Source organism: Maylandia zebra, linkage group LG8, assembly GCF_041146795.1.
Source record: "Maylandia zebra isolate NMK-2024a linkage group LG8, Mzebra_GT3a, whole genome shotgun sequence".
NCBI classification, from domain to species: Eukaryota; Metazoa; Chordata; class Actinopteri; order Cichliformes; family Cichlidae; genus Maylandia; species Maylandia zebra.
In genome coordinates this window covers 21172088-21197628 of record NC_135174.1, presented here as the reverse complement: position 1 = coordinate 21197628, position 25541 = coordinate 21172088, and the positions used below count along the sequence as shown (strand labels likewise).

General features: G+C 40.7%; 1 protein-coding gene across 4 annotated transcripts in view; it reads right to left on the bottom strand.

The window, feature by feature from the left end:
• ptprea (protein tyrosine phosphatase receptor type Ea) overlaps positions 1–25541 on the bottom strand; it is a 61441-nt gene that overhangs the window by 25122 nt on the left and 10778 nt on the right. For all 4 annotated transcript variants that reach the window (XM_004561166.5, XM_076887591.1, XM_004561167.6 and 1 more), the window contains exon 2: positions 7342–7596. The gene's annotated coding sequence lies outside the window, so the exon portion shown is untranslated. The remainder of the gene's footprint in view (positions 1–7341; positions 7597–25541) is intronic.

The following is a 25541-nucleotide window of genomic DNA, read 5'->3' as shown; positions in this document are numbered from 1 at the left end:
GTAACTATACATACTTGATCAATTTCAAACTGAATTTCTATTGTTACTGTGGCCCACAAGGGGGCCCCGAGTCACACTTTTGGAATCACTGGTCTAAATTACACCAACTAGGTTCAGTGCAACCAGAGACAAGTAAAGATAAAGCCATTTATATTAATGTTATTAGTTTAGGAGTAACAAGCAGTGCAGAGTAACAAAATGCACTTCAAAGAGTCTCTAGTCAATCAAGGACATGGAATGATTTCTGGTTTATATTAGCACAGTGTGCTAAAGGTATCAAGATAAGATAAGTCCAGCTTGGTTGCTCACTGTCACTGTATATAAAAGATGAGTGTAGCCATCATGACATTGCCCAAGTCCTCTTTTAAGCTTCAGCTGACTGGCGTCATCTTGTATTTGTGAACACATGTCACAAGAAACAGGTGACTCAAACTGAAAAAGCAAGGCATACTGCAGGCTCATACAGGAACAACTGTCAATCACATGGTAGGCTCACCCTTAAACATAACCTTCTTTACTGTAAATGTGACCATAATTTACAAAATCAACACAATTTTGTATTAAATGTTAATCCTAACTATGAATTGTGACCATAAATACATCAAGGAGGTGTTTCCTGAGGTAATTTTATCAGACTTCAGTCCAATGTGCCTTCTCTTTGCAACCCCTGGCTGACCATTAGAAAGAATGCACGTTTGAGACACTGGCTATAATTACAAACCATTCAGCACTGAATGCATTAAGCGTCCATCAAGTTTAAGAGATTATAAGATGCAGTTCAGTACTTTGACACACTCTGCGGTATCTCACACTATCTATAGCACCATTTTACAGTAACAACTCTAGCTCTGCAGCACTGCTCTCTTTGCAGAGTGGGTTTCTCCCCTCTTGTGTTCCTAGCATTGTCATTAATCAGTTTGTGCCTCCTTTCCCAAGGCGCTCAGATGCCGTGGTAGCGGTAATGACCTTGGGGACCCGCTGGCTCCACTCCGCAGTGTCAGCCTTCTACCTCTATGTGAACAAATGTATCATCTCCTACAGAGATCCAAGCTGTGTGAAAAAGCTTGCACTTGTTTATCCTGTTACGTATAAATGCATAAGGCATTGTGTACTTAGCAAAATAGCAAAGAGAAAACCCTGTTACCCATTGCCAGGGGAAGAGAGTTATAGCTGGTTGCCAGGTTGAGGCCAAAATATCCTGCTGACTGAGACGTGGCCGTTTCTATGCCTGACCCTAAAGCAATGCCATTAGAGTGCCCTACCTAAAAATAAGAGCTTTTATCTGCTACATATTAGTTAAAAATAACACAGAGTGAGATCAGAAGCGATTATTGATAATCCTCTTAAAAACATTCTGGTCATAACATATCAGAGTAGCTCAAATTTAGCATAGGACTTGATGTCTCCAGTGTTTATAGCATTTAGAAGCTGCCGTCACACTCTGGTGAGGCCTTGAAACCAAGAGCATAATTGGTAGTAAATATTTACTCCAGTCTGGTGTCTGCAGCATACGCCACATCTGAGCGTACACTTTTTGAGTCTCATTTAGTCTGCGTGTTCACACAGCCGTACGTGTCACACACATGCACACAGTCACAGTTAATATTTTCCAAAGAGCCAGTGGGTTTTTAATCATTTCAGATCCACAGATTTGCACGCCTGCACAGATACTCTCCATGCATAAGTTTCTACACCAAATCTGTTAACAATTGGCAGGCAAGGCGACACTGCCTGCCATGGAATACAAACACATGGAGCTACAATAAGGATACATGGGAAACACATGTGCCGGTGCCCGTTTGAGAACCACCGCGTCAGAAATAATTTTGCTAGTGGTCGATCATCAACAACATGTGTGTCTATGCGTTTGTCTGAGCAGGTGAAAAAGGCGCCCTGTGAGACTCTCATCATGTCCTCCCAGCCCCTTATATCTTCCAACCTGACAGAGTTGAACACCGCAGCATCCATCTTTCTCCCATCCTGACACCTCTGGGATGTACCTCCTCCCCTCTTTCAATTATTCGGAGGCAGGGCAATTATGGCCTCGAATCAGAGCCACCTATAGTCTGAGTAATGCATGGCAGCTGGGCTGCAAGTGACAAAACGGGCTTGTGACACTTCTCATTGCACAGCAACTTGGTGATTATCCCCTCTCTGCTATGAACAGGCAAAAGACATGCAGAAGGAAAGAGAGACAAGAAGATAGGTAGCAGCTAGTCAGTAATATGACATATAGCAATCTTTTTGTTAACCTGTAGGGCCATTAAAAGCACAAAGTGTAACATATAGTGGTCAAATAAGGACCTAAATTACTGTATATGAGGCAACCATTTGTTGGGTTCTTTGTATTTGAGTGTATGCTCGGCCTACATTACTTGAAAATACATGACTTCCAAGATAATTATGGTATTTATCAATCTGCATCCATCATGAGAGTCAAGAGGTGATTAACCGGGGAGAAAGCAGCTCCAGACTCCATTCAGAGGCTCTACATGACGACATATTTAGAGCTCATGCTATATTATGTTTGCTTTTAATAGAAATTGTCTTATACTGAGATACTGTTTAGCAGTGGAAAGCTATTGCTGTCATACAAAGCTTCTGCACGTCCACACAATAATAATTCAGTTAGATTCTCTTTTATGGGTCTAGCTGTTCTGATGCATTTAATAGAAAGAAATCAATTGAGAAACTTCAGCCTTTCTGAGTCTAAGCCTCAGCAGTTGCCTTTATTCAGCAAACATCTCAGCAAAAGCTATAAAGAAAATGATGACTACCGGTCACATTATGGAAAGTTAACCTCCTTAACTGACTGTAAATTTGTTTTGGGAGGTTTTATGGTCAATAAAAGTGATTAGACAGGTGAAGCTGTAGTTACATGTGGAAAAACAACAGCTGAGTCAGATGCCATCTGGGAATCAGGTTTTAAAGAGTAATTCGGCCAAACAGACTCCTTCCCCTGACAATGTATGCCTCATCCCTATGTCATGTTATCCAAGCGTAGAAATAACAGGCAATTGAAAAATCCTGTGGGAAAGAGCAAACCCACTTCATTCAGATGAACTCAAATAAAGTGCAGTGTTAGTGCCTGTAATGATGAGTCCACAAAGCTTTTCTTCTGGTATGGGAGTTATTTAACATCCGCACGGACACAAAGACTTGGATTAAAAACAGACCTAGCTCTCAGAGGAAGAATGCCCTCCAGAGAAGGGGGTGTTCTTGCACAGAACCCCATTTTTTCAGACACAGACAGAAAGATAACCACACTCCTTTGGGATCTTCACAGGGCAGACAAGATCTATCCCCCAAAATATCCTTTCATTACCACAAGAAGGACGGGGAGGAGGGAGTGAGGGCAGCAGTGGAGAAACAAGTGATAAGCACTGCTGCGGGAGAACAAAAAGCCACTTGATTCTGAGCGAGGAAAAGAGAGGAGGGACCAGAAGGGATAAGTGAAAGGCTCACGCTGAGAGGATGAGGAGCCTGCCTCTGCTGCTCTGCAGAGATTGAGCAGACGTGTCTGCTCGGTGCAGACGCAGACCTTAAAATCCTTCTCTTTAGAACAATCCTTTCAATAAGAGACACCATGACTGTCTTTCGGTTTCTATCATGTCTCTTGACTGTCTGCAGGAAGAGCTAAATTTTACTCTTGCACAGTTCCAGTTGCCATAGCAAAATTGCTCCTCAATGAGAGATGTTATTCATCTTCAGGAATAACAGTCACTTGAACCTGGTGACAAACATATAGAAAAACAAAACACACCAGTCTTTTGTGGCATAATCCTGAATTTAGAAAGTCAGAATGTGCACTGACTGCTTTCTTCTTCTTAAAAAGAAGAAGGCAACACTCTTCCTTTTAAGAGAAAGTAAAAGAGGAAGCGTACTAATTATGTTACCCAAACTTGAACCTAACAAATTTTCACAATCCTCTTTCACGGGATCACTGCCTCTGCTGAGCATATTATGAGCACCACTTTGTTGATTAAGATTGTGTAACCTTTTTGTTTGGCCTGAATCCTATAGAAATATGAGTCATTCACTGAGGCCTTGGGCACCATAGTGAGCCTCATTGTCCTTGCTCCTAAGCAGGCTTGTTGTACAAGTGAGCAAACACACATACACACACACACAAGCCTAAGTCGAAAGCCTCTTGGAGAGTTCGCTCCCGTTTGGAAAAAGGAAGTGCAACATCCAGTCTCCGTATTGCTGACAAAAGCTTGTTGAGACCAGGCCAGTATGGTAGCTATCCTGTTGCTAATAACTCTTGACAGAGGTATGACAGTGCATCAGAAACCATAGAGGTGGCCATGACATACTGGGTATCACTAAATCTTGGCAACAGACAAACACTTTTGATCAGCAGGTCACAAACGTAACAAATAGGTGAGATCTCGGCTTTGCTAATGCCTACACCCATGAAATGGGTCGGACAGCTGTGGAGCATTACTGATAGAAGTTTACACACTGTTTGGGAATAATTTCCATATCTGCCTTTTTTCAACTTTGAACAAAAACAATGCTCTGAACCAGGTGAAAACAAAAGTCTATGCACAATTATTCTATGACCATGGCCTGTTTTTCAATCGTGAAAAGACATTTGAAAGCTGAAAAGCTATAAGAGACTGTAGCAATGTGTAGCTAGGGGGGAAAAATGCTTTGATACAAGTTGAAAGGGCATTACAACCTTCCAAGAAGAAAAAAAACGTCCTTGCCGTTATGGAAGCAGTTCAAAAGTTCCTATAAAATGCAATTTTCCTCCTTCAAATCAACTCTGGAAGGTTCAGATTCCCAGCACCTGACACGTACAATCTGGGTCATACTACTAATAAAAGCTACTGTTTTCGCACATAATTCGTTGTGTATGTAGGGCTACATGTGTGTGCATGTCGGTGCTTATGTGTGTGTTTCTGCAGTGTAAGCACATGCTGTCCTCCATCTGCTGTTTGATAGAGACTGTTTCCTTTCCTGTGCAGCCAGCCAACCAGCCGGCCTTCCTGTACTGCTCTGCTCCAGAGAGGAAACGGGAGCAAGAGAGACACACACTCTTTGCAAACTCGCTGGATAAGATACGTGCACATGCATTTGCAGCTGGAAGCACAATGATGATTTAACCACGCATTGTACCACAAAAACGCATGTAGATAGTCTCTCGATTCTCTCTCTCTCTCTCCTTCCTCCCATCTCAGGCTTGTCTTCCTTTCTGCCCTTGACTGTATTGTTCTCCTTTTCCTTATTTGAATCACCATTACTCACTACGATATTTCAACTGCACAAAAACAAAGCAGAGTGCCAAATAAAAGAAAAGTCAAAAGCATGGATTTTGTGGCGCTTTTGCAGCTGTAAAATCTGCAGTAAGTTACAGGATCTCCTCTCACTTAAACAACTGAAAATAAAGAGCTCTGCTACTGCAAAGAGGTACAAACAGTTAACTTTACCTGACATATTTTACCTCACCAGATAACAGGATATTGATCCTTTTTCTTTTTTTTTTTTACTTATCACCAAAAGTTTCTTGTAACTGCTTCACTCATACTGAGCAAAGATTTAAAGCGGTGACCTTTGATTTAAGTGTCTAAAAGGTTTGTTTTTACACTTTCGTGGTGGTTCCCCCCATGGTTTACCTTTGTGTGCATTGTGTCTTTGTTTTACAGTAAATAAGTTCTATATTAATTTAATTTGTGGTTATGAGTGCATGACTATTTGTCTGCACTGCTGTGTGCATGTTGTACACACATGAACTAGATGGGCAAGTAATGAAACACATGTGTGGTTAACCAGCCGGTTACCAGTCAGTCTGATTCGAATCCCTGGCCTATCGATTGGTTCACGTGCACCAGGTTTGCTAAAAACTTTTAGCATCTTTATATCTTATATTTTTATACTCGTGACCATTAACATGTGCTGTCTCTATTACATATGGTTTAGCTCACTGGGTTGAGCAGGTGACTCATATATAAAGGTAATGCAGAAGGCCCCGTTGTGGTCATAACACATAAGTGGTAAAAGCAAATAAAGCCCTAAAAATATATTTTAAAAAATGCTACTGGTTAGCTATCTAATATGAAGAACATTAGATGTTGCTCTTCCATATGTGGTTAGCTGCTGGAATACTAATCTTGGATGTGTTTGCAAGCTTCTGTAGTTAGCCAGTGCACCTACAAACATAAATCTATTCTACTATAATAAAACTTGAACATTGTAAAAAAAAAAAAGAAAAAGCTTAGCTTTTTGACTTCGTAAAAGAGTTTTCCCACTCGTCCTCTGTGGTTTTTTTGCCTCGTTAAAGGCTCTGTTGTTTGGTCTGTTTTCTTTACCCTGTTTTATGCATCTCACCACCCCTCAGCTTTCAAGCTTTGTGCACAATACAATATCAACTGTGAGCCGCAGGACTTAATTGTCATCTGTATCAAAGGTGGACAAGACCCATTCCTTTTTGTCTGGATTCACTTCCATGCCTGTCTTCATTAGTTCTCCTCTCATGCCTTAAGCAGTGAGTCTTCAGTGTTAGCACTGCCGACTTTAATGTCACAACATGATTCTGCAAGCAAAAAATATGAGGTTCATAATACTTTTTAAAGGGCAAGACAATCAAATCTAACCAGAACAAGGTGCTAATCAGGTTTCTCTTGTTATTATTACAAAAAAGTGACTTTGATTCGTTCCAGACTCCTGGTTGCATGCAGGGCTTTTCTTGCTAAGAGATTCTTTTTTCCCCAAAGACATGCTTGTTAGGTTAATTGGTGATTCTAAATTGGCTGTAGGTGTGATTGGCTCTCTGCATCTCTCTCTGTGAGCTCTGTGATACACTGGTCATCTGTCGAGGCTATACCCTGCCTCTCACCACATAACAGCTGGAACAGGCTCCAGCCCCTCCTGACGTTCACTCATTGCTTTTAACTTTAGGTGAAACGATTGCACTTATGTGCTTAGTCTACTCCCTAAAGTCCATTTTCAGGCAGAAAAAAAAAACCTGGCAAATTCATACTGAAAATACAAACGAAAGCATTTTATACTCTTTATATTCATACCCTTTTAATTTGCACTAAGCTGACCAGGCTTTAACAGCAATGCACCATGGTGCCACTTCCTGTTTGCACTGTTTACTAGCTGACGCAGACAAAAGCTGGAGCCATGAATATCCAGATTGAGGAAGTCACGGAATGGCCAAGATGCAATGCAGTAAAAGGTCTATTAATATACAAAGAAAATGAAAAGCCCTGTACCAAGCAAAAGATGTGAAACACTAATCTCAACAGTGAAAAGATTTTTTTTAAACATAAGTCAGCAGCTGCTATACAGTACAAATGGTCAGATTGCAAAGGTCACAATGTGCTGAATTACCTGGATGAGTTTTAATTCAGTGTAAGCCTTTCCTCGTATCCATAATAGCAGGTCACATGGTTCTGATCGATTCGAGTGGTCACATTGTTGTAGTTATCTCCAGGGAGTAGTTAGACAGAAGAAGGCATGTTGGAGTGACGTGAATCCCTGGATCACTTGTGGGTCTCAGCTTTTCACTTCCAGGAGTTTATCAAGCAGGAGTCAGCCAAAATGTTTGAGGAGCAGCACTGTAAGCCTTAAAGGGATTCTCACCACCTTTATTTTAGGAGAGAGGGAGAAGGACACAGAATACATTAAACAACTGACAACAAAGAGAAACATGAGGACGAGAAGCTAGAGGATGAGGAAGGGGTGATGTAGTTCCAGTCTTAAGCAGAAATGGTATGTGGCAAGCAGGAGAGCACAAATTTCAGAGGATAGCCTCCTCAAAGTAATGAGTATATGGTACTGTATATAGACAGTAACACCTTGCCTTTCATCCATAATGATGCTATTTAGCTTTGATGTAAATTGAGAAGAAAGCATGAACACTGTCTTCATAAAAAAAAAAAAAGAAGAATGGTGGAGATGGCACAAAGTCCAAGACAGTGGTAATGGATGGCTATGCACTGAATCCACACACACTGGGAAAAACTTTCATTAGTTTATTTTTGGGAAGTCCCATTTTGCAAGCCATCTATAATACAAATTACTCTTTCAAAACACTTGGTATCCCAGCTCACCTTATTTGCAAATTTTAAAAAAAAAAGGCTCCACATCTTTTCTATATGTGCCAGAAATGGAGCATAGGTTTACATAAATCCACCTCCTGTATGTCTGCCAACACATTTTTAACAATTTCAGTCTGAATGTGTGAGAAAACCCTCCGTTACCCATGGGAGACCTGAAAGGAGGGTATAAAGAAGGAGGGGAGGATGGGTGAGGAAATGGGGACAAGGAACATAATTTATCTAACTGAGAATCTGGGGGAAGCTTTTTTTTATGTGGAAACCTTATAAATAAAGTTTCACCTTCAGCTGAAGGATTCTTGGATAAAACTTTAATTCTTAAAAATCACATTTCTAAAAAAGAAAGAGAAAAACACAAAAACACAGAAGAAAAGAAAAGATTTCAGCAGTTTTCACTTGATAGCGATGGGGAGCATGCATGCCGAGTGGTTGCTATGGTGACTGTCACGTCTAGCCGTGCAAAAGGAAGGTGCGGATGGAGGGGTTTCTCTCCCTCTCTCTGGCTGTTACAATAAACTAATAGAAACATCTCCTAAAGCCCTATCCTTGTTCTGCCCTTTCCCACTGGAAAACAGGCAGTCAACATTTGCTGTAATAAATGAATTGCCACACTTCAGGATTCCCATGATAATCAAATAACAGCACAAGCCAAAACATCCAGATTCAGGAAGGACAAAGTGGAACAGAAACCAAATTCCGCCCCCAAAAAGGAAATATCATATTGTTAAGTTTGCACAATATAGTTTTAGATTATAACAAAGTTCCTGGGAAGCACCATGAGAGACCGCTTTAAATCTCATATCGTCTCAAAGTGCATAAATAAATAATATAAGGTCTGACAGTGTGGAGCCAGATCAAGAAAACTGTTGAATAATAGAAGAACCTTCCTGTAATGCAATCAGATGCAGTGCATCACTGAGAGCAAAGGACTGCAAACCGTGAAAGCTGCTAAAAGCAGAATACAAACGTGTACAACTTTGTACGTGTAAAACTGAATTACTGTGAAAAGCAGTAATACATCAAAAATTTTGTGTCAGATACAATATTTAACTCAATCTCTTACGGGGCACATGAAAAAGGCAAAGTATGCATAGTTGTGACAGGTGGGGGGAAATACGATGAAGTGAGTCAGTCAATCGTGCGTGCACATTTTATTATTGTTATTTAAAAAAAATGTCTTGTTCTCCACTACAGCTGCAAAATAAATATCATTTAAACTAAAGCAAGACCAATATAACCAATTGTATTTAGCAAGCCAGGTTGTCCGTGATGACTGCATACAGCTCTCACTTCGTCAAACAGCGCATGCGATAAAACAGCCCATAAATAATCAGTCGTACTTGTCAGATAAAATATGCTAGGGTACGAAATCATTTGCACACCTAGAGGGGTATAAAATACATTCTGAGCTCAATATGCATTATAAGTAAACACAGCCAAAAGGTCATGTGTTCCACAAAGATACGCAAACAACAGCTCGGCTACTGGGATTAAAAGCAAATAGAGTTAAAACTATAGTCAAACAGGAATATATATAGAAAAGAAACTTAATAAAAAAAATCATCTTCCACTCTGATGTTCATCTCAGCGAGGAACAGATTGTGCAAGTGCAACATATGTGCTTTTCCTGCAGGTGTAAGATTTACAGCTCTGCACCAAATCTCGCATACAGCTGTCATTTTCCCTGCCAAAGCCTGTTAAGTTCAACCCAAATAGAACCAAGGTGACAAACAGCAGGTCAAACACAGATGGACACCTATATGTATGTAGCAGACATCTTTGACTCATCTACCTCTCCAGGGTTGTGGTCAATCAGATTAGAGCATCACACTGAGATTTCCGAATACACTAACACAAATCCAATTATAGAGATAAGCTCTGCGGGCAGCTACTCCCATCACACACACACACACACACACACACACACACACACACACACACACACACACACACACACACATAGAATGAGAGAGGAGAGAGATGTCACTTCACCCTAGCTGCTATCGGGCCCCAGCATCAGTCCAGCACAAAAGTCCTCTCTGACCTGCCACTATGTGTCACTTCCAAAAACACAAAGCCTCTATGAACAGTTCACAACTTTCCCAAAGACTGATACAGACTGATTCATTTCCAAGCAATAAGGAAAATATGACCTTTGTGTCACGGTTCTGGGTCAGTTTGACCCAGTATTTTGAGTTGTTATGTTTTGGTTCATTTTTGAATGATGGATTGTTCTTTATGTTTCTCTGATGCTTTGTTGGGTTTTATGATGAATCTGTGTTTCAGTTATTTTGGTGTGTTTTTGCATTATGGATTGTTTTCTTATTCTCTTGTAGTGCTTGTGGTGATGATGATGATGATGATGATGATGATGATGATTTTCATGTTTCTGTTTATCCATGTTTAAGGATTTGTTGTTTCATGTATAGTTTGAGTTGCATGTGTTATATTCTGTCTGCCTCTCTGTCTGCGTCTTTGTTTAGTGGTTTCTTGTTTCCTGTTTTATTGTGAAGGTCTGTGTCTCATTTGAGTGTGTTCAGTTCTACTGCTCCCCTGTCTCGTTAGTCCAATTTCTCCCAGCTGTGTCTCCCTCCTGTTGCCCATTCCCTGATTACCACCCTGTGTATATTAGCCCTGTTTTTTCCTGTGCTCAGTGTTGTGTCATGCCATCAGACTTGCCTGTGTGTTTCAGTTTCTAGTGATTCAGTGTCAGTTCATGTTTTGTCACCAGCAATAAAGCTGACGTTTTTGAGTTTCAATTTAGTGTCTGAGTCCTGCATTTGGATCCACCTCTCCATCCGCCTGCATACAGAGCCCTGACGCTTTGAGTATTTTCTAAGTGCTACATAATGGAAATTATTAAAAGACGGTGGTAAAATTTAAAAGTTAAGGCCTATAGGAGATGAGAGCAGTTTAGCAGCTGTTTTACAAAGTGTTATAGAAATGTAAAAGTGAGAAGAGTGGCAAGGTGCACTGTGATTTATGGTGTTTAGAGTCAAACTTGAAAGGGACTAAAATCAGCCTTTATGAGAACTGCAGCAGCAGAAACGATAATGAATGGCACTTCAGAAATAAAAGCATGTGTGCCAGCTCTCTGATCTGTTATGAATGGAGCCGTGTCCCTGATTAGCCGTCACCACACTGTTGCCTTAATAATCCAGAGCAAGAGGTCAGGCAGGAATGAAGAGTGTGATTTTGTTATCCGATACTCCCTCGCCTGTCTGTGTCACTTCCAAACACACCGGTGGATCTTGGCATCCAGGTTTGATGAGCACCAGTAAGTGGCCCTCAGCCAAAGTAAGCAGGATATGAATGTGATAAGATCATATAGCAGCTCTTCCAAACTTGGCATTTGGAGTTATAATCAAGTATCTCAAAATTTCCTAAAGGGGCCAGTCAGGACTAGATCCTTTACAGACAGACTGTGGATGACCACATTGATACTGATATTTATTTAGTGGACAGCTAAATGAGAACTCTGATTTAATACGCACCTGTGGCTCTCTCAGATCGATAATCAATACCGTGATAGGGCACTAAATTACCCAGAGCTCAGAACAATTGAGCATCTGTGGGGTGAGATGGAAACAATGAACTTAAAGCTGAACTTAATATAGCAGAAAATAGGTTATTTGCAAGATGAGGATTCGCTGAAGCAAGGCCACCTTTAGCAGAAACTAACACTAACCCTGTGTGTTTGGTCTGCCCAGATTTTCCACTTCATGAATGATTATCCCTTCATTTAAACCTTTTATTTGGGTCCCACATTAGAAAGAAAGGGACATAAGTGAATGTAAATATGAAATGCCAAAATGCACACAGAAACCAAAATCAGACAGAACTGAAAGAAAATACAGCATACTTTGTTGAGATATGGGTCACGACCGCTAATTCATTTTTCCTTTGATTTCTGTGGAGATCTTTGGTGTCCTTTCAGATATTAATTTAAGATATTTCTAATCAAATTAGTTTCACAATGACATACGTTGTTTGTTTTTAGAGAAATTTCTGAGCATCTATTGGATGCTTTGCCCTAACAAAGAAAACACAATCAATGGATGAAACCTAATAACTGTATCTGGCTTTTTACATAGGGTAGATCAAAGTTTCCCCTTCTCTATTTGGTGACTGTGGAGTAATGTTAACTAAAAAATATGAAAAAACTAAAATTCGATGAGGAAAAAAACTTTTATTTAACTAGAATAAAAATACAAATTTAATGTGAAAAAAAAAAAGAGAACTGAAAGGATTTTGTGATAGGAGGAAACAAGGAGTCAGGTCAAATTTGTTATCACAGCTCGCCAGATGAGGTGCTGATGGGCACGTTCATTGAGACTTAACTGAAACTAAACAAAATGTAAAACAAAAAGTCAAAATGAAACTAGAACTGTAATACAAATCAATAATAATTCTGTGGTGCCTCAGTTTTCCTGTTCTAAGCTGAGAGAATAGGCACTATATATATATATATATATATATATATATATATCTCAATGGGACCCTAAGAGCCTTCATCAGGAACTCAATGGGGATGTGGCGTACAACACTAGAGGCCAACTCCAAGCCCATAGCACAAGTCACCATCAAGTGCGGGATCTACCAAGGAGATGCTCTGTCCCCACTGCTGTTCTGCATAGGCCTGAACCCCCTCAGTGAGATCATTAACAAGACTGGCTACGGATACCGACTACGGAACGGAGCGGTTGTCAGCCACCTCCTGTACATGGATGACATCAAGCTGTATGCCAAGAGTGAACGAGACATCGATTCACTGATCCACACTACCAGGCTATACAGCAATGACATTGGAATGTCGTTCGGACTGGAGAAGTGTAGTCGGATGGTAACAAAGAGAGGGAAGGTAGTCAGAACTGAGGGGATTGAACTACCAGAAGGCAACATTGCAGACATAGAGGACAGTTACAAGTACTTGGGGATCCCACAGGCGAATGGGAACCATGAAGAGGCCGCTAGAAAAGCTGCAACCACCAAGTACCTGCAGAGGGTCAGGCAAGTCCTGAGGAGTCAGCTGAATGGTAAGAACAAGATCCGGGCCATCAACACGTACGCCCTGCCCGTGATCAGGTACCCTGCTGGGGTAATAGGCTGGCCAAAGGAGGAGATAGAAGCCACTGACATAAAGACAAGAAAGCTCCTTACCATGCATGGAGGGTTTCACCCCAAATCCAGCACCCTGAGGCTGTACGCTAAGCAGAAGGAAGGGGGCCGGGGACTGGTGAGTGTCAGCACCACAGTCCAGGATGAGACAACGAACATCCAAGAATACATTAGGAAGATGGCCCCAACTGACCGAGTGCTCAGTGAATACCTCAGGCAGCAGAAACCCAAGAAAGAGGAGTGAGACGAGGAACCATCATGGAAGGACAGGCCCCTGCACGGTATGTACCACCGGCAGATAGAGGAGGTGGCTGATATCCAGAAATCCTACCAGTGGCTGGACAAAGCTGGACTGAAAGACAGCACAGAGGCACTAATCATGGCAGCACAAGAACAAGCTCTGAGCACAAGATCCATAGAGGCTGGGGTCTATCACACCAGGCAAGACCCCAGGTGCAGGCTGTGTAAAGATGCCCCAGAGACAATCCAGCACATAACAGCAGGGTGCAAGATGCTAGCAGGCAAGGCATACATGGAACGCCATAACCAAGTGGCCGGCATAGTGTACAGGAACATCTGTGCCGAGTATAACCTGGAAGTCCCGAGGTCAAAATGGGAGATGCCCCCAAGGGTGGTGGAGAATGACCGAGCTAAGATCCTGTGGGACTTCCAGATACAGACGGACAAAATGGTGGTGGCTAACCAACCGGACATAGTGGTGGTAGACAAACAGAAGAAGACGGCCGTAGTGATCGATGTAGCGGTTCCGAATGACAGCAATATCAGGAAGAAGGAACACGAGAAGCTGGAGAAATACCAAGGGCTCAGAGAAGAGCTCGAGAGGATGTGGAGGGTGAAGGTAACGGTGGTCCCCGTGGTAATCGGAGCACTAGGTGCGGTGACTCCCAAGCTAGGCGAGTGGCTCCAGCAGATCCCGGGAACAACATCGGAGATCTCTGTCCAGAAGAGTGCAGTCCTGGGAACAGCTAAGATACTGCGCAGGACCCTCAAGCTCCCAGGCCTCTGGTAGAGGACCCGAGCTTGAAGGATAAACCGCCCGCAGGGGCGTGCTGGGTGTTTTTTTTTTATATATACATATATATATATATATATATATATGTGTGTGTGTGTATGTCTTCTTGACCATGTCTACATGCCTAAAAGCATTGAGTTGCTGTCACATGATTGGCTAATAAGAGATTTGCATTATCCTTAACAAGCCATTTAATATGTGTACCTAATAAAGTGGCCGGTGACTGTGTGTACACACATATGCACATATACACACAGACACATCTGTGAGTAAAATTTACATTTTAAATGAGCAAACTGTTTATATGACTCTTTTTAATTGTATTTCATTCGCCTAAGCACCTTAAATTATGGATTGAATTGTGCATTTAGCCCGTCTGTAACAGCAAAAAAAAAGAAAAGAAAAAAAGGATCAGTCTGGACAGCCTGTCAACCAAATTTTCAGTCACACAACCCAGACACAACGTGACAGACATAACAGCTGCCCAAAAAACCTTTACAAATCCTCAGTTCATTATAAGTACAGCATGTAAAAACAGTTATTATTCAGCCTTCTATCCAATAATCCGACACACATCGCCACAGTGGCAGTGTCTGTCTTCCCTTCCTCCTCTCACATCCTTCCCAAAGTTGCTCTCCCAGGAGCCTGGGAGCACCTCAGACAGAACTGGGTTAAGATTATACAAGATCCCAGCTGAGAATTCCCTGCAAAATATAAACTCCGTGAACCCCAAGTGGTAAATATTCATGAGAAACAGAGAAACAGTGGTATTCCAGCACGAGAGGGAGCAAACACATCGCCACACACAGGCATCTACAAACCATCTTCTAGTACAGACAAAGCCAAAACAACCGTGAACAGTAGACTGACATTATAGGGCATGTAAGAAACATATACACCTACACAAGGGAGGAAAAAAACTCTTGAGGATTTCTCATGCTATGTGTGTGTGTGTGTGTGTGTGTGTGTGTGTGTGTGTGTGTGTGTGTGTGTGTGTGTGTGTGTGTGTATATATATATATCTGGCTACAGCACAAAAGCCACAAGTCATGTCTATCTGCGCAACCTTGTCTGGGAACTGAGATGTTTCACATGCTAGAGAGGAAAAAAACCACCAACGCCTACACATTTTTCGCAAGAAAACTGCCAAAAATAGGGAGTGGGAAGGAATTTTTAAAATGTCTAGCTGTGATTTAATATATAACAATAACTGTTCATTTATCCACTTTACACTGTTGCTACTGAAAAAGGGGGAAAAAAAACATAGTTCAGGCTGTCTATCAGATGCCAACATAAAGATATGGATCAAATCAAATCAAAAGTATCCAGTAAAGAAAGTCTCAAAAGAATAACTAGTCACTATTTTTAATTAAATTTAAAAAAAAAACAAAAAATCTTATGTAATCATCTGTGGTTACTGCGGGGGGGAAAACCATATGAGTGTGTACGTGAGCCTTGTAAAAGTCTTTTAAATGATTAGTAAGAGGCACAAGTGCTATATTTATATCTAATCTGCTGCATGTCTAGAATACCTTTCACAAAACTAGTGAAAGGTACATTCTTGATGTGGTGTGCACGTACATAATCCTATCCAAAACCTCAACACCACTGTCCAGCTTGTGGGGTAAATCTAACTCTTTTGACCACTGGTCAGGAGTACTCCCAAGCATCACATCACTGTCATTGTATGCAGCTGACTCAGAAAACCTGCAGTCCACAAGCAGGAAGAGAAACAACAGATCATATCCTGTGTGTGAACTGTGGTTTACAGCAAAAAGTGGGTGGGGGTGTGTAAAATTAGCTGGACTGTGAGAACTAAAAAGAGTGAGGTTGAAAGAAGAGACAGAATGGCCAATCAGATGAAGGAACATAAAAGAACATGGGGAGGAAAAGCGCTAGAGCCATTATTGGTTCAGCTTTGAGTGACTGTTGAGTGTAAAAACACTGACTAAACTAACACATCTCTGCCTCAGCATTGGCTCAGCTGTACAGCATATGAAGCCACGTTATAAAACCGAATAGCTCAATAAAACTGTGTACTTTTGAGCTATGACAGTAATATTTATTTGTGGGTGTGCCACACAGTCATAGGCCAAGAATTAGTTGTCTAAGATTACTCATGTTGTAATAAAATCGAGTTAAAAAATACCAGACGAGTGACCAAAAAAAAGGCTAAATTGTTCCAATACACACAAGCAAAATCCTAGGGGTTTAAAATTTACAGACGTTTCATCATAATGATCCACTTACCTCAGAAGGAAAAAATAGCTTGACTTTTAGCTGCTACATACTGCACAATGTTCACCGTGTATACAGGCTGCATACAAAGGCTGTATATAACAGCTTGTACATTTTTTGTAGCATCTAGTTTAGCGTTACAGCCAAAGTCATCATGGTTTTAGAAGTAATGAACATATTGTAAGCTTTCTTAGCAATGAGCATATATAGACTGTGTGCAAACATTTTTTCTGGCTTTTCTACAAACATGGACGTCATTTGGGTTTGCTATGCTTTTGGAGACAGACTCAACTGGCCATTCAAGTTAGTACACTTAGTGTTACCAAGTGGGTGCAAATATTCAGTTTATTACTGCAATCTGGGTGAAAAAAAGCTGTCTGCTGCAGTTAAACCAATGCCACAAGAACGCTTAAACTTTTTAAAGTAAAGTTTTATATAATGTGATCGATTGTTTATATAAAAGGTTCTGCTCATAGGCACTTAAATGATTTCCTGCTTGGATACCGATTGATCTAATTGGCCTCTTCTGGATGTGGCCCATCTTTCCTCTGTCTAAGCTAAAAAGATGAAAGAACAGCTGTGGAAAGCATGGTGTAATAACCTGCAAACTTAAAAGCACTCAAGTCAACTGTGGGATCACCATGCAACAGCTGGACACCCCTATATGGTCCTAACCAAAGTGTGTTTTCAGACAGGAAGTAGGAGATGATGGAAAGAACATCCTGGAAATCTAAGTCAACAGGATATGGATGATTTGCAGGATAACGTTCAATGCACTCAGGAGCAATGAGTAGCCTGAAAAAAAAGTTCTGAAACCTCTTTGAATCTTTTTCTTCAAAAGCATCAAATCAGCTGATCTGGTTTCGAGCAAAGCACAAGTAAATATTGCAATCTAGTCATCAGACGGAGATAACCTTGCATCCCCCACCCTACTCTCCTTCCAGGAAGGAGTGATGTAAATGTTCTGTAGTGTGATCACTTGACATGCAACATGAAACGTGTAGGAGGAGATCTGCCCCAGCCTCGAGGGCTAGCAGATCAAATATGCAGGATGCATGGACCACAATGTCAATAATCCTGAAAATAAAAATAATGATAGTGTTGCATCCTGATATCCCAAACAGACCTGAGAGATTTCGGCCTAGTTCTTCAGGGTATAGCATTTACTGGTTGCCACAACTTAATTAATATCAGAAATAGGATTTCTTCTTGGATTGCAAATCATACAGATGCTCAGATTACAGATGCAAAGCCACGGCATGTTACTTTATGCTGTTTTTTTTATCTGTGTTGCAGTGACCTACAGGGAAACAAAGAGGTGGGAGAGGGGCTGCTGTACCCTCTTTAACAGGTAACAGGAAATTGGCCATTCAGCATATCAGCTACATTAGCTGCTCCAGTCAGCCTGCAGACTGATGGATGGCAAGTCACACTCGAGCTGCGACACCATTGATTTCCTCCTCATAAAACCCAAGACTGCTGATTCAAGATAATGCTACATTTTTAAAGGCTTTGCTGTGATATTGCTGCGATAAATTCAGAAGATTAAACTGATAAACAAGCTCAGACACACTAACCAATGAGATTTATTTCCAGTATAGTGATTTATTTGTCTGGTGCTGTTCATTATTTATTTACAGTCTATCATCAAATGTGTACTTTCATTTCTAGTGTGCTTTCCGCTGACTTCTAAAGAGATTATTCACAAGGCTGGAACATTCCTGCTATGAAACACTGGTGTTGTTGTCAGTAAACTGGAATGTTTCCTAGTAATAAACATATCGAGAGCCTTCATATTGTGTACTCCCAGTGAAGTACAGTCCCACTTAATGACATTTTTCACAGTACTTATCATGTCACAAAGTATTATGCTTCCACCGAGCTTCCACCGATTAAAAACGTCTTAATATTATCAGAAATAAAACACAATACTTTGATTTTTACAGCACAATAAATGAGTGAACTCAGTGGTATTGGTCGTCTCCTTACTGCAGTGGTCTTGGTTTGATTCCAGGCCTGGTCAGTGCTGCATGCCGCCCTCACCCTCTAAACCATTTCCAGAAACAAAAAAGGCAGTATGTGGTGAGTGCAGACACTCTTTATACAAGCACCACAGAAGCTTGAGGTTCACTTCCTGACAGCAAGAACATGAGCTCATTTGTTTGCTGTGTTTCATGTAGAATACAGTGCAGTTCAGTGTGCGTTTCATTTTCTAGTGCATGGACAGTTTTTGTGGTTGCAGGTTTTGAGTCGAGTAAAAATGCCATTTATTTGATTAAGGGAGACTTGTTGTTGTTGGATGCTCGTAATAAAAACAGCCAAAGTTTAAAATAATGTAGACGTGATCGTCGTGAGCTAACTCAGTCTTCATACTGCTTTGAACGCTCTGTTCAGGCATTCTTTTTGTTCATTGCGCTCTTTAACATTACTGCGTGTGGATAGCTTAATTTGGTCAATGGTTCCCTTAAAGGGTAAACGGGTTATTTTGAATCATGAAAATATGCTTTAGTGGAGTTTAACAAAAAAAATAGGTTAAATATTACCTTTTATTCTCAATTTTAAGTGTGGAAAGCCGTTTTTATGAATACCAACGTGAAAACATATTGTGGCTAGGCACAGTGTTATTACTAAGTTGTACCCAGTCATCAGTCTTGGCTTTATTAAATAGGATGTTATAGGTTGCGGGCTTGTCAGACAGTCATGCTATCTGTCACAGGGATTACTGGTGTGAATCGTTGCGAAGAGCTGTAAACAAAAGGCCCCACGTGCACAGCTCTGAGAACAGAAGATAAGAAAGTGTAGGAGGGATTCTGGTTGGAGGGGGGGGTTACTGATCACTGTGCCAAGCTAGGAGCTGTGTGATGGATTTCGCACACATCTTCTCATCTATCTCTGAATCCCTTTGTGATGAACAAAAAGCAAAAGAGCCCCCTTCTGAGTGCATTCTGATGAAGAGGAGCACTATTTTACCATTCATGTCATTTGCCCTCAATGCACATTGTGCATGGGTGAGCAAACACACCCCGTGGTGCTACGGGGTACAATTAATGTTTTTCAGGCACATGGGTCTCATGCTGGAATATTTTCAGGAATGGAAGAAAACCAAGGACATGAAGCATTTCTCAAAGCTGCTAAAATTCAAAGTGAATCTATGGATATATCTGGCAAATCCAGCAACAACATAGAGGTGCATTGTCTGTCGGTATCGGCAAGTGCAGCATCTTGGCGGTACAAAAATCTGAACAGAGTAACGCTTGCCAAATGACATAAGCTGAAAGCAAGCCCCCTCCATTTTTAGAATTAGTGACATTACACAAGCAAATAACAACAGAGATGCCATGTCAGCCTCTCTGGAGGGTCAAAAATGCACGGATTAGACTGTCATTAATACTGAATCTGGATTATAACAATCCTGAGGCAGCTCAACTGCCACAGATTACTTCTATCCCAGCAAGGGCAATGACAGACAATGGCACTTTTTGTTCTCCTAGAACTGACAGTACCGCACAGTAACAAAGAGAGACTCATTTCTAATAGGGTCAGGAGTGATTAGACAAGCGGCAGAACTGGCAGCTCATAGAGAGACCCAAGATCTCCCAAAATCCACTAGTATCAGACAAGATTTGTCAGATCGATTGATGACCTAACTACAATTAGCCTATTAGTGCAGCTTGCCGTTGTAAAACAAGTTAAATTATCAGCCTACCCTTTGAAGATGTTTTATTACAACATGACGCTGTAGTGGAAACAGATTTAGTATTAACACAACACATCTTTGCAGGACCACTTAGCTTTGATACAAATGGCACCCGTCTGTCTAGACATCATCACATATCTTGTGATGACAGCCCACCCATTTTGGCTATTGTGATTGCAGTCATGCTTTTGATGCATTATTTATTAGCCTCCCACAAAAAAGTCTAAGAATTTTACCCTCAGTTCTAATAAACTGAACCACAAATTTAAACGCTGAAGCTGATTACAGTGTCGTAACGCAGTTGTTTACTTTTCTACATCTTTAAAGCTCAGAAATATAAATGACACAAAGGTCGCCTTTACAAAGTATTGTGTTGTTCTGGCATAAACAGCACCCATTTTCCTTTCTTATGGCTTCAAAGAGACATGTAAGAAGAGGGAACTGGGAACAGGATAATCTCTAGCATTAAAACAAACTCTTGTTCTAATATCTGGGACTTCATTAGCATTCTTTCACTCAAACTAAAAGGCGTTGTTTCAGTGGAAGACACAAGATAGAAGGAAACAAAGTGGAGATACAAAGGGTATCAGAGGGAGTTGGTACAAAAAAAGGCATGAAAATCTAAAGCCTGAGGAGGTAAAGAGGGGGAAGTGAGACAATCTCAGAAACAGACAGAGAGAGACAAAAAGAAGGAAAGAAAGAGGGAATACAGATCAGTCAGTGTGACCTGTCCTTGCCCCACAAAAACAAATGACATCAGGGTGGCTGCCAATCAGCTGATGTGACTCAGAGAGGCTGTCAGAATTCACTCCAGCTTTATTTTCCTGTTCCTGACACTTCCCTGTAACTTTTATAAAAAGGAGACAAATGGGTAACTGTAATCACACTGCACATTATTGTAAACTGAACTCAGCTAACAGTGTTTTAATTACTGAATTTTTAAAAATCTGCCTTCTGATAGAATCTAATTGTTTCATTACAATAAAAACCCACAGCCTTTTTATTCTTTGTGCAAAAATATAGCTTATGTAAACCAATCCGGCAACCGTTTCACTCCAATTCATGCGCAGACACATTAACAGCGAGAAAAAAATGCAATTACTCTGGTTAATGTGGCTTGCTTTAATTAGACGCATCTTTGGTGACAATGCAAAAACCATCACAAATGGCAGCGCAACAGGAATTCTCAATGACTGCCATTTAGAAGCCGACAATCTCACCGTCCTCTTATTGAGTGGAATCACTGTTTAGCTTTAGAGCAAACCAGAGATGAGAGGCCGGCTTTTGTTTACTCTTGTAAGGAATCAAGGACACAGCCAGGGCTGGGCCATATTATACCGTTCACGGTAATACCGGTATAATGTTAGGCAACGATAGGAAAATGAAATATCGCGATAGAATGGGAGTAAAACGCGCATGCGCAGTGCCTTTGTTTTCATACGCACATGGCCGATTGTTGAGTGAAACAGATGAACCAGAATTGGTTTGTAAAAATGGTGCAACTTCAGTGATGTGGAACTGGTTTGGTGTTTGTCCGTCAGATACACAACAAAGCACATTTTTTTTGCAGAACATGCAAGCGGCCGTTGTTATTGTCATATTTGTCGGACTAAGATGCTCTTAAATCTGGGAGTAATCTGGGTCCTAAACTCCGTATGCTTCAGGTCAAACAACACTGCAGCATCACTTAGAGTTAAAAACTGTCTAAATTCTTTCATCTTTAATAAAACGATCAGCATTGCTGCTTTACCAGGTGTAACTATAAAGTTTAACTTCCAGGCATCCATGAAAACAAAAGTTATTACATTTAACGGAGTTAGAAGTTAGCAGGAAGCTAGCGGAAGTTAGCTCGCTAGTTTCGCTAGTTACCTAAGCATGATATTGCATGTTCTGACTGAGAGATTTCTGAAAAAAATCAAACGTACAGCTCTGCTATCACTTCCAACATAAATGAAGACAGGAAACTAAACAGCAGTGACGTTTGTAGGGTTACTGAAGTTGGGCTAGCTGGTATATAATGATGTGCTACGTAATCGCTAGCGACACAGCTATGTTAGCATAACATAAACAGTGAAGCTGGAGGACGAACACTAACACTTTTCCACTTATAAAAGTTAACGTGAAGGTTCTTCATGGTTAGAGACAAATGCAATCGCATGGCAGGATACTGTAAACGGACCAAACTTCAGTCAGGAGAACAACTGAGATAATCCATCCACAATACGAGGTTAGTCATTAATATACTGCAACAACATGGGAATAGAGCAGCTGCCAGAGAATTCAACATTAATGAATCAATGGTACAGAAGTGGAGGAAGCAAGAAGAATGAGTTTAATAAAGTTTGATTTATCTGACTGCTTTGTTTCGCTTAATGTGCCTTATAATCCCGTGCACCTTATGGTGCGAAAAATACGTACTGCACACTGCAGTTTAATGTTGCAAAGCACCTCTTTTTAACTTCAGTGGATATTATACATGGTTATGCTCAGGATATGTCAGCCCATTTGTACTGGAAATGCCTTTTGGTTAAACTTTCAGCAAGGAATTTGCATTTGCACTGTTACATTTTTATAAAGCTTTAATGTACATAAAAACCAGCTTCTTGTTTAAGTGAAAATAAATGGAAGGTTGTCTTTTTGCGCTAGTAATGTTGTGGAGTTGTATTTTGTCTCGCATCAATTATATCGTCGGTTATATCGTTATCGCAAATTTTCAAATATATATCGTGATAAATATTTTTGGCCATATCGCCCTGCTCTAGACACAGCATTTCTAACGTTTTGTGCAAATCATCACAGAAGCTTGAAAAGTGACAATTATTCAGGCAAGGCTTAGCAAAACGATCCATTTTTGTTGCATTCTGAACTTTTAGCAATTTAATCGTAAATATCAGATCTGTATATTTGTGTTATTATTTTGTAGCTCGACTATGAGTTTATCTGAAAGTTCAAAATTTGATTGTGTATAAATGAGATGTGAACAAAACCCTTTGTTTAAATTGGAAAGGGAAATCCTCTCAGTGCTACACACTGGGGAATGCAGATATTAAAAAAAATCATTTCTTGTGAGAACCCAGAGGTTGAAAGTAAAACATGCCCCTGCTAATCAAGTTCTCCTCTGCTCCAGAACAACAATTTGAACACGTTTTAATAGTCGGTTTCTATAGAAACAGATCAATGCTGATTTCAATGATAAAATGCAGTTGAAGCCCTTAAGAGAAAGTTTTACTATTGCAACATCTTTCACTAGAAATAAAATACAAATTAATCAATTCTGTAATCCACTGCGCCTGAATTAACATTTCAATGAATACAGTAGGGGGCATCATTTCCTTGAATGAAAAGGGTTTTTTTGTTTTTTTTAAAAGCAAACGCCTGAATCAGCAACTTTAACCGTCTTCTAATGATATGCAGTGTGTTTGAGAGTGAGATAGATGATGTGCTACAGATATCTCATCTATACTTGACAAACTGGGTGTGCAAAAGTGAAAGAAAGTCTAGTGATAAGGGCCCACAGTAGAATATATTTACTGCATATTAGTAAATCCAGACAGCAAAACTGTGTGTAATTATGACATATTTAGTCTCCTTAAACAATGTAATTTGGAAGTGTGAGTGACAATTAAACTCTCTAAACTTTAGAGAGACCAGCATATGCCATTTTCAAATACGGACTGCAGCCCTGAACTATTCTAGATGTCACCCAACAGAGGTGCTGAGGTGTGAAGATGTGAGAAAGCAAATGTCACGTGAGGTTTGATTGGACATCAAACGGTCTTCAATCTGCAAGCTCCCCAGCACCAAAGAGTGCGTGTAAGCCAACTGAACACAATAATTAATTATCAGTTGAATTACCAGTGAGAAAGCAATGTTGTGTGCGCAGTTTCCTGCACATCGTCTTGCCAGAACTATCACCTAAACCAAAACTGAAAGTTCATATGTGAAAAAGAGGTTGTTCGATTTCTTATTTTGATTTCTCAGCAATCAAACTACTGTAATGTCAAATTTAGAACAGGGAAAGTTGCAACTCTTCACATTTAAAAGCAAATATTTGTGCTTTTTGTGCAATAAAGACGTCAAAATTGGTTCCTTATAAAAATGCTTATGGGGCATATGTAGATTTGCCAAGTGCTAACTAACTGTATACATAATTCTCCCAAAAAAAACCCACAGAAATGAATTCAGGATCAAAATGTAAAAAGGCTGGCATCCCCATGACGTCTCTGGGGGAGGGAACCCGGAAACAGAAACCCCCCGTTGACATCACCCCAGCAGGATTTAAAGGAAACCTAATTGGACATATGCAAATGAAAGATGTGTTAAAAATTCCTCTTTATCATTGGGGGATGCATTTTGGCACCAGTTACCATAGCTCCATAAATTTCATCTTCCCCAGCTTGGGCTTGTTGTATGATGTCAAATGTGCATCCACTCCCTATTTTCTTTCTCTCTGCGTCTTCATTTCCCTTCACAGCGTACACCCAACCCCCTTCCATATTTTGACAAGAATCAATTACAGACACAGGAATGCAGGATGAAATGTGTGGCCTGGAGCATGTAGGATTTTATATCAGACCCCACACCGGTATGGTAGTAACGACAAGGGTGGGGAAACTATAAAAACAACCCTCTGCTTCACCTTGATTACCACGCTAACGTTTCCAGTAGCTTGATATTTCTGGTAGCCAGAAGTATCAAGCTACTGGAAGTGCACTAATGAAAAACAACCAAGCAGATATGTAGGAGTTTTGGCTTTTTTACAGGATTAAAGTGCACAAGCGCCGAAGGACCAAACACCTGCTGGTGCAGCTACACATGAGAAACAGTGTGCCACTCAAGCTGAACATGATGAAAATGGACTCCAACTAGTCTGCACTAATGAGTTTTTGCAATGAAGCTGAAGGCATCTCTATGGCTAACTAAGCAGCTAACTAGTCCCCTGCTGTGGCCCAGCTGCTGGATGCGATAGTACAGCGATGAACTGGCAGAAGTACAGAGCTCTTTTTATTTATTTCCTCTTGCAATTTAGCCAAGTTGGACAGACATCACTGATGGCTCAGAGCGCATGTGTCAGATTTGGTTCAAAATGCTGCTCAGCACACAACAGACTCAACATTTACCTCGTATCAGATTCGGCCCAGCAAATAAGCACCGCAGCAATGCAAAAAAGGTTAGCATTTCTTTGATGGCATGCTGTGCTTCAAAGAAAACCAGCAGTCCTAGCCTCTCTTGTCTTCCTCCTCATCTTACAGTAGGCAGTCATAAAAGACTGCAAATGAGGGGGTTTCTCAGTATGTTCAGAGAGCAAGGCGTTTTCCCTCTCAAGGGAAGACAGATCTGATGATCAAATCCTTTCCTGTCTCCTTGTTGAGCCCCTCTCTCTGCAA